This window comes from Haemaphysalis longicornis, unplaced genomic scaffold, assembly GCF_048455015.1.
Source record: "Haemaphysalis longicornis isolate Haplotype H1 unplaced genomic scaffold, Haemaphysalis longicornis Haplotype H1 scaffold_8, whole genome shotgun sequence".
Lineage (NCBI taxonomy): Eukaryota > Metazoa > Arthropoda > Arachnida > Ixodida > Ixodidae > Haemaphysalis > Haemaphysalis longicornis.
Genome location: NW_027526445.1, coordinates 157,966,330 through 157,973,954, shown reverse-complemented (window position 1 = coordinate 157,973,954; position 7,625 = coordinate 157,966,330). Strand labels below are relative to the sequence as shown.

At 46.2% G+C, this 7,625-nt stretch overlaps 20 non-coding genes across 20 annotated transcripts; all 20 read right to left on the bottom strand.

The window, feature by feature from the left end:
- Window positions 1-107: 107 nt before the first annotated feature.
- On the bottom strand, window positions 108-172 carry LOC144150383 (small nucleolar RNA U54). Its single transcript, XR_013318535.1, has one exon. It is a non-coding gene; the product is annotated as a small nucleolar RNA U54 (small nucleolar RNA).
- A 155-nt stretch (window positions 173-327) lies between these two features.
- LOC144150382 (small nucleolar RNA U54) lies at window positions 328-392 on the bottom strand. Its single transcript, XR_013318534.1, has one exon. It is a non-coding gene; the product is annotated as a small nucleolar RNA U54 (small nucleolar RNA).
- A 156-nt stretch (window positions 393-548) lies between these two features.
- LOC144150381 (small nucleolar RNA U54) lies at window positions 549-613 on the bottom strand. Its single transcript, XR_013318533.1, has one exon. It is a non-coding gene; the product is annotated as a small nucleolar RNA U54 (small nucleolar RNA).
- Window positions 614-768: 155 nt separating this feature from the next.
- LOC144150380 (small nucleolar RNA U54) lies at window positions 769-833 on the bottom strand. The gene has a single exon (XR_013318532.1). It is a non-coding gene; the product is annotated as a small nucleolar RNA U54 (small nucleolar RNA).
- A 156-nt stretch (window positions 834-989) lies between these two features.
- Window positions 990-1,054, bottom strand: LOC144150379 (small nucleolar RNA U54). The gene has a single exon (XR_013318531.1). It is a non-coding gene; the product is annotated as a small nucleolar RNA U54 (small nucleolar RNA).
- Window positions 1,055-1,210: 156 nt separating this feature from the next.
- On the bottom strand, window positions 1,211-1,275 carry LOC144150365 (small nucleolar RNA U54). Its single transcript, XR_013318518.1, has one exon. It is a non-coding gene; the product is annotated as a small nucleolar RNA U54 (small nucleolar RNA).
- Window positions 1,276-1,431: 156 nt separating this feature from the next.
- LOC144150378 (small nucleolar RNA U54) lies at window positions 1,432-1,496 on the bottom strand. The gene has a single exon (XR_013318530.1). It is a non-coding gene; the product is annotated as a small nucleolar RNA U54 (small nucleolar RNA).
- A 156-nt stretch (window positions 1,497-1,652) lies between these two features.
- Window positions 1,653-1,717, bottom strand: LOC144150364 (small nucleolar RNA U54). Its single transcript, XR_013318517.1, has one exon. It is a non-coding gene; the product is annotated as a small nucleolar RNA U54 (small nucleolar RNA).
- A 156-nt stretch (window positions 1,718-1,873) lies between these two features.
- On the bottom strand, window positions 1,874-1,938 carry LOC144150377 (small nucleolar RNA U54). Its single transcript, XR_013318529.1, has one exon. It is a non-coding gene; the product is annotated as a small nucleolar RNA U54 (small nucleolar RNA).
- Window positions 1,939-2,094: 156 nt separating this feature from the next.
- Window positions 2,095-2,159, bottom strand: LOC144150376 (small nucleolar RNA U54). Its single transcript, XR_013318528.1, has one exon. It is a non-coding gene; the product is annotated as a small nucleolar RNA U54 (small nucleolar RNA).
- Window positions 2,160-2,315: 156 nt separating this feature from the next.
- On the bottom strand, window positions 2,316-2,380 carry LOC144150375 (small nucleolar RNA U54). The gene has a single exon (XR_013318527.1). It is a non-coding gene; the product is annotated as a small nucleolar RNA U54 (small nucleolar RNA).
- Window positions 2,381-2,536: 156 nt separating this feature from the next.
- Window positions 2,537-2,601, bottom strand: LOC144150368 (small nucleolar RNA U54). Its single transcript, XR_013318521.1, has one exon. It is a non-coding gene; the product is annotated as a small nucleolar RNA U54 (small nucleolar RNA).
- A 156-nt stretch (window positions 2,602-2,757) lies between these two features.
- LOC144150373 (small nucleolar RNA U54) lies at window positions 2,758-2,822 on the bottom strand. The gene has a single exon (XR_013318526.1). It is a non-coding gene; the product is annotated as a small nucleolar RNA U54 (small nucleolar RNA).
- Window positions 2,823-2,978: 156 nt separating this feature from the next.
- Window positions 2,979-3,043, bottom strand: LOC144150372 (small nucleolar RNA U54). The gene has a single exon (XR_013318525.1). It is a non-coding gene; the product is annotated as a small nucleolar RNA U54 (small nucleolar RNA).
- Window positions 3,044-3,199: 156 nt separating this feature from the next.
- LOC144150371 (small nucleolar RNA U54) lies at window positions 3,200-3,264 on the bottom strand. The gene has a single exon (XR_013318524.1). It is a non-coding gene; the product is annotated as a small nucleolar RNA U54 (small nucleolar RNA).
- Window positions 3,265-3,420: 156 nt separating this feature from the next.
- LOC144150370 (small nucleolar RNA U54) lies at window positions 3,421-3,485 on the bottom strand. Its single transcript, XR_013318523.1, has one exon. It is a non-coding gene; the product is annotated as a small nucleolar RNA U54 (small nucleolar RNA).
- A 156-nt stretch (window positions 3,486-3,641) lies between these two features.
- Window positions 3,642-3,706, bottom strand: LOC144150362 (small nucleolar RNA U54). Its single transcript, XR_013318515.1, has one exon. It is a non-coding gene; the product is annotated as a small nucleolar RNA U54 (small nucleolar RNA).
- Window positions 3,707-3,862: 156 nt separating this feature from the next.
- On the bottom strand, window positions 3,863-3,926 carry LOC144150387 (small nucleolar RNA U54). The gene has a single exon (XR_013318537.1). It is a non-coding gene; the product is annotated as a small nucleolar RNA U54 (small nucleolar RNA).
- A 156-nt stretch (window positions 3,927-4,082) lies between these two features.
- LOC144150369 (small nucleolar RNA U54) lies at window positions 4,083-4,147 on the bottom strand. Its single transcript, XR_013318522.1, has one exon. It is a non-coding gene; the product is annotated as a small nucleolar RNA U54 (small nucleolar RNA).
- Window positions 4,148-4,303: 156 nt separating this feature from the next.
- Window positions 4,304-4,368, bottom strand: LOC144150367 (small nucleolar RNA U54). The gene has a single exon (XR_013318520.1). It is a non-coding gene; the product is annotated as a small nucleolar RNA U54 (small nucleolar RNA).
- Between the last annotated feature and the right edge of the window lie 3,257 nt (window positions 4,369-7,625).

The window sequence follows — 7,625 nt, the reverse complement described above, 5'->3', positions numbered from 1 at the left end:
AGGCATTGCCGCTCTTCGGGTTGGGCCGGGAGATGTAGTCTGCAACTCCTGCAAAATAACCACCGCATCAGGACCTGCCCACTTCGGTTACAGGAATTGTTGGCACGCAATCGCTCAGAATAGCGTATAATTAATCACAGTGAAGTCAACTCCAGATATATCCTCATTGGAAAAAACAAAACAATACTAAGCAACTAACAACCAGGCTTACCTAGAATGACAGGCATTGCCGCTCTTCGGGGTGGGCGGGGGCTGTCGTCTGCAACTCCTGCAAAATAACCACCGCATCAGGACCTGCCCACTTCGGTTACAGGAATTGTTGGCACGCAATCGCTCAGAATAGCGTATAATTAATCACAGTGAAGTCAACTCCAGATATATCCTCATTGGAAAAAACAAAACAATACTGAGCAACTAACAACCAGGCTTACCTAGAATGACAGGCATTGCCGCTCTTCGGGTTGGGCCGGGAGATGTAGTCTGCAACTCCTGCAAAATAACCACCGCATCAGGACCTGCCCGCTTCGGTTACAGGAATTGTTGGCACGCAATCGCTCAGAATAGCGTATAATTAATCACAGTGAAGTCAACTCCAGATATATCCTCATTGGAAAAAACAAAACAATACTAAGCAACTAACAACCAGGCTTACCTAGAATGACAGGCATTGCCGCTCTTCGGGGTGGGCGGGGGCTGTCGTCTGCAACTCCTGCAAAATAACCACCGCATCAGGACCTGCCCACTTCGGTTACAGGAATTGTTGGCACGCAATCGCTCAGAATAGCGTATAATTAATCACAGTGAAGTCAACTCCAGATATATCCTCATTGGAAAAAACAAAACAATACTAAGCAACTAACAACCAGGCTTACCTAGAATGACAGGCATTGCCGCTCTTCGGGTTGGGCCGGGAGATGTAGTCTGCAACTCCTGCAAAATAACCACCGCATCAGGACCTGCCCGCTTCGGTTACAGGAATTGTTGGCACGCAATCGCTCAGAATAGCGTATAATTAATCACAGTGAAGTCAACTCCAGATATATCCTCATTGGAAAAAACAAAACAATACTAAGCAACTAACAACCAGGCTTACCTAGAATGACAGGCATTGCCGCTCTTCGGGGTGGGCCGGGAGGTGTAGTCTGCAACTCCTGCAAAATAACCACCGCATCAGGACCTGCCCGCTTCGGTTACAGGAATTGTTGGCACGCAATTGCTCAGAATAGCGTATAATTAATCACAGTGAAGTCAACTCCAGATATATCCTCATTGGAAAAAACAAAACAATACTAAGCAACTAACAACCAGGCTTACCTAGAATGACAGGCATTGCCGCTCTTCGGGGTGGGCCGGGAGGTGTAGTCTGCAACTCCTGCAAAATAACCACCGCATCAGGACCTGCCCGCTTCGGTTACAGGAATTGTTGGCACGCAATCGCTCAGAATAGCGTATAATTAATCACAGTGAAGTCAACTCCAGATATATCCTCATTGGAAAAAACAAAACAATACTAAGCAACTAACAACCAGGCTTACCTAGAATGACAGGCATTGCCGCTCTTCGGGGTGGGCCGGGAGGTGTAGTCTGCAACTCCTGCAAAATAACCCCCGCATCAGGACCTGCCCGCTTCGGTTACAGGAATTGTTGGCACGCAATTGCTCAGAATAGCGTATAATTAATCACAGTGAAGTCAACTCCAGATATATCCTCATTGGAAAAAACAAAACAATACTAAGCAACTAACAACCAGGCTTACCTAGAATGACAGACATTGCCGCTCTTCGGGTTGGGCCGGGAGATGTAGTCTGCAACTCCTGCAAAATAACCACCGCATCAGGACCTGCCCACTTCGGTTACAGGAATTGTTGGCACGCAATCGCTCAGAATAGCGTATAATTAATCACAGTGAAGTCAACTCCAGATATATCCTCATTGGAAAAAACAAAACAATACTAAGCAACTAACAACCAGGCTTACCTAGAATGACAGGCATTGCCGCTCTTCGGGGTGGGCCGGGAGGTGTAGTCTGCAACTCCTGCAAAATAACCACCGCATCAGGACCTGCCCGCTTCGGTTACAGGAATTGTTGGCACGCAATCGCTCAGAATAGCGTATAATTAATCACAGTGAAGTCAACTCCAGATATATCCTCATTGGAAAAAACAAAACAATACTAAGCAACTAACAACCAGGCTTACCTAGAATGACAGGCATTGCCGCTCTTCGGGGTGGGCCGGGAGGTGTAGTCTGCAACTCCTGCAAAATAACCACCGCATCAGGACCTGCCCGCTTCAGTTACAGGAATTGTTGGCACGCAATCGCTCAGAATAGCGTATAATTAATCACAGTGAAGTCAACTCCAGATATATCCTCATTGGAAAAAACAAAACAATACTAAGCAACTAACAATCAGGCTTACCTAGAATGACAGGCATTGCCGCTCTTCGGGGTGGGCCGGGAGGTGTAGTCTGCAACTCCTGCAAAATAACCACCGCATCAGGACCTGCCCGCTTCGGTTACAGGAATTGTTGGCACGCAATTGCTCAGAATAGCGTATAATTAATCACAGTGCAGTCAACTCCAGATATATCCTCATTGGAAAAAACAAAACAATACTAAGCAACTAACAACCAGGCTTACCTAGAATGACAGGCATTGCCGCTCTTCGGGGTGGGCCGGGAGGTGTAGTCTGCAACTCCTGAAAAATAACCACCGCATCAGGACCTGCCCGCTTCGGTTACAGGAATTGTTGGCACGCAATCGCTCAGAATAGCGTATAATTAATCACAGTGAAGTCAACTCCAGATATATCCTCATTGGAAAAAACAAAACAATACTAAGCAACTAACAATCAGGCTTACCTAGAATGACAGGCATTGCCGCTCTTCGGGGTGGGCCGGGAGGTGTAGTCTGCAACTCCTGCAAAATAACCACCGCATCAGGACCTGCCCGCTTCGGTTACAGGAATTGTTGGCACGCAATCGCTCAGAATAGCGTATAATTAATCACAGTGAAGTCAACTCCAGATATATCCTCATTGGAAAAAACAAAACAATACTAAGCAACTAACAATCAGGCTTACCTAGAATGACAGGCATTGCCGCTCTTCGGGGTGGGCCGGGAGGTGTAGTCTGCAACTCCTGCAAAATAACCACCGCATCAGGACCTGCCCGCTTCGGTTACAGGAATTGTTGGCACGCAATCGCTCAGAATAGCGTATAATTAATCACAGTGAAGTCAACTCCAGATATATCCTCATTGGAAAAAACAAAACAATACTAAGCAACTAACAATCAGGCTTACCTAGAATGACAGGCATTGCCGCTCTTCGGGGTGGGCCGGGAGGTGTAGTCTGCAACTCCTGCAAAATAACCACCGCATCAGGACCTGCCCACTTCGGTTACAGGAATTGTTGGCACGCAATCGCTCAGAATAGCGTATAATTAATCACAGTGAAGTCAACTCCAGATATATCCTCATTGGAAAAAACAAAACAATACTAAGCAACTAACAACCAGGCTTACCTAGAATGACAGGCATTGCCGCTCTTCGGGGTGGGCCGGGAGGTGTAGTCTGCAACTCCTGCAAAATAACCACCGCATCAGGACCTGCCCGCTTCGGTTACAGGAATTGTTGGCACGCAATTGCTCAGAATAGCGTATAATTAATCACAGTGAAGTCAACTCCAGATATATCCTCATTGGAAAAAACAAAACAATACTAAGCAACTAACAACCAGGCTTACCTAGAATGACAGGCATTGCCGCTCTTCGGGGTGGGCCGGGAGCTGTAGTCTGCAACTCCTGCAAAATAACCACCGCATCAGGACCTGCCCACTTTGGTTACAGGAATTGTTGGCACGCAATTGCTCAGAATAGCGTATAATTAATCACAGTGAAGTCAACTCCGATATATCCTCATTGGAAAAAACAAAACAATACTAAGCAACTAACAACCAGGCTTACCTAGAATGACAGGCATTGCCACTCTTCGGGTTGGGCCGGGAGATGTAGTCTGCAACTCCTGCAAAATAACCACCGCATCAGGACCTGCCCACTTCGGTTACAGGAATTGTTGGCACGCAATCGCTCAGAATAGCGTATAATTAATCACAGTGAAGTCAACTCCAGATATATCCTCATTGGAAAAAACAAAACAATACTAAGCAACTAACAATCAGGCTTACCTAGAATGACAGGCATTGCCGCTCTTCGGGGTGGGCCGGGAGATGTAGTCTGCAACTCCTGCAAAATAACCACCGCATCAGGACCTGCCCACTTCGGTTACAGGAATTGTTGGCACGCAATTGCTCAGAATAGCGTATAATTAATCACAGTGACGTCAACTCCAGATATATCCTCATTGGAAAAAACAAAACAATACTAAGCAACTAACCAGCATACCTGCCAACCTTGGGACTTCGAAAATCCTACCGGGAGGTTCACAGTGGGGGGGGCTTTTTTTTTTCAGTGCAGCACATGCGATGTCTAGTCTACATACGAGGTTGCCAAGCACTAACACGACGTTGCCAATTTTTCGGCCAGTAGCCTCTCCTGGAAGTTCTTGCATGCACAACATCTTACTTTCAACCCGCCCGCATTTCTCTACGTAGTAGGTTGCCACCACGGGGTAAAGCTGTGATGAGGTGTCATTGCTGCCATCAACTGCAAGCGGGAAAACACGACGCTTCAAGCTTTCCACCATTGCACCTTGTACCTCTGTAGCCATCTCACTGACAATGGCAGTTGTCTTCGTTCTGCCGCACCCATGGCACTTCGCCTCTTCGCACTTGGGAAGCATCTTGCGCAGAAGTGGCCCAACGTGATCACTCGCGCTCAGCGGCAAATTGTGCTCAATAACAAATCCAGTGAACTGAGGCACTCCGCACGCACAACACGGTCTTCATTACTGTTGCCAAATAAGTTGCTTACAGTCCTCGGCTTCTCAGCAGCACGAATGAAGCTTTGGTGCTTAGTACAGTTGAACCTCGATATAACGAACCTCGATTTAACGAAATTCGCGATATAACGAATTTTTTCAAGTTTTCTAGCAAAATTTTGCTAAATGCATGTATTTTTGTCTCGATTTTACGAAGTAATTTTGTGCGGCGCTTTCGATTTAACGAAGTCACGGCAAGAAAGGAAGAACGAAATTCCGGTCGAGGCACGTTTTATTTTGCCTCTCAGGCCCTACATTGAAAAAATTCAGTACTCAAATTGACTCTTGAAGGCTAAAATGAAAGAAAAGCAGTGAAATCTACGGTTAACAACAATTAAAAGCGAAGAACGAAGCTGCACAAACCGCTAGCGGTCATAGACGGTTTAATAGTGCACCCACTATTTTGACGTCTCCATCGTTGCCTACGCCAGCGCCCTCTATGCTTAGGCTACCGAAGCCTACTTCAAGCTTTTTTTTTTCTACGCGTCATTGCTCACGGTGCTGCTGCGCTAGGTTGTGCTCGCTGATAACCAAATTAATATTTTGTTCGTGCATCGTTAGGTGAGTCTTGTAAGCAGCATGAGCACTCCAAGAGAAAGAAAAGTGTTCCGAACAAGAGCCTGAGGAAGCTCGGTGAAACTGACAGCCACCGAAGTGTGATGGATGCCATCGATGTTCTGCGGAGGCACGCAGGTGCACACGAATGTTTAAGACCTTGTTAGCGCTGTCAGCATACGAGCGTCACGTAAAGCCCGCCCTGGTCAAGAAACGCCAAGCACTGCTTACGGACTTCTTCACTATGGCTTGAACATCGAGTGCTGGTGGCAATAAATTGCTCTCTTTGAACGTGGTCATCTTCGTTTCACCAGCGTTCATTAGACAGCTGCGGTGCGGAGAAATCAGTTTCGTAAGGGCTCAGTGGGCATAAAAGTAATTGCTTAATCGAATTTGGCCGGAAGATTTTTAATGTAAGCTTTCCGCTTTCCGGATCACGTAAGCGCTGCTCCACACAGTGAAGCGGTCCGCGTGTACTCCGCTCAACTCGCAATCATGGTTTTATCTCGAGTGTTGTGGTTGAATCACGCGCCCATACTGCGGAGCCCTTGTACATGAAAAAAGTCTTTCGAAAGTTTCATAGCAGCCTTCCGCTATTGGCCCGCCGCGCCTAAGCCTACCACTGAATGGACGAAAAGAGGCGTAACTTCGAACGAGCACCTCGGCGGGGTGAAGTTCACGGGACATGGACGCGGGTTCAATTGACTAACAGCGGCATTTAGTAGTGACCGAAATGAAAAAAGAAAAAGTGGAAACCTAGTTTGCTATCATATTTAATGAGGCGTTGCGGAAAAAGCACCGGTTTTACGATGACACATGAACTACCGTCGGCTATCCGAATTCCATTGCCCAAGTGTTGAAACTCTTAATTCACACAATTTTCGCGGCCAGTTTTAGTACAAATTTCGCTTTAATTGGAGAGGTAACTACATAGCAGTTGTTGCCTGGCGAGGGCCAAAGTGTTAAAACCCCAATAACTGGTTAAATGAACTGTAAAATCGAAACCTCGATTTTATGAAATTCTCGATTTAACGAAATTTGCGGCCCCAAGTACGACTTCGTTATATCGAGGTTTAACTGTAGTTGGCAATTCAGTTTTAAGTATCCCTTACCACCGTGGGCCACGGTTATGTTGCATGCGCAAGTTGTGCAAAATTCGAACTGTTCACCTTGCCTGGACGGCACGAAACACAGGAATACTGGTAACACTTCCAAGACATATTGTAAATGCTTATTCTTGGGTGTCAACGACGCCATGATGCCAAGACAGCTGTGAAAAGCAGATTACTACTATGTTCATTCCTCAACGCATTGTCCTGACCACAGTGAACAAAGTTAGGCTTGTACATTTCGTGCACACCAACGGCTTGGATTCCCATGCGCCTTCGGCTAGCTACCCAGCTCGTGATCGCAATCGCAATGCGGCTGTGCTGCATAACGCAGTTTTTTTGTTTTCAAGATGGGGGTGGGGCCGTTTATCGGAAGATTTATGGCTCTGCGCGTACAATTGGAATAGGTAAGAAATCGGGCGTCACCCGGGTAAATCGGGAGAGTTGGAAGGTATGAACCAGGCTTACCTAGAATGACAGGAATAGCTGCTCTTGTGGGGGGGCTGTCGTCCGCAAGTCCTGCAAAGAACAATAAGGCCAATACCAACCCCCTTTCCGCATGGGAATATTTGGCATTTGGTTTCTCAGATTAGTGAAAAATCACAATGAAATTAAATCCAGGATTACCAAAATTTGAAAAAAAAAAAAGAGAAGCCATGAACATGCACCACCACTTAAATGAAGACAAAGTGGCTTATTCTTTGCTATTCCTGCCGAGAATTTCCACGTTCAATCCACTTCTAGTAACAGAATGGTTTTATTTTGCTTGAGAAGCACTTATAATAAAAGATCATTTCCAGCTCGTTTTTAGCAAAAGAAATCCGCGAGTTATCAGCATGCAACCTTACCATGAATGAAGAAACTGTCCGAGCGGAGATGCCGGCTGCAACCGTTGCTGCAACAATTGCACCAGGGCTCATCTACCACTTGTGACGAGGATGACTATCTTTCCACAATAAAATGGTTAGTGCCATCAAATCAACATTATCGTGAATGGAGGTGACTAGAACGTTGGAATATTGT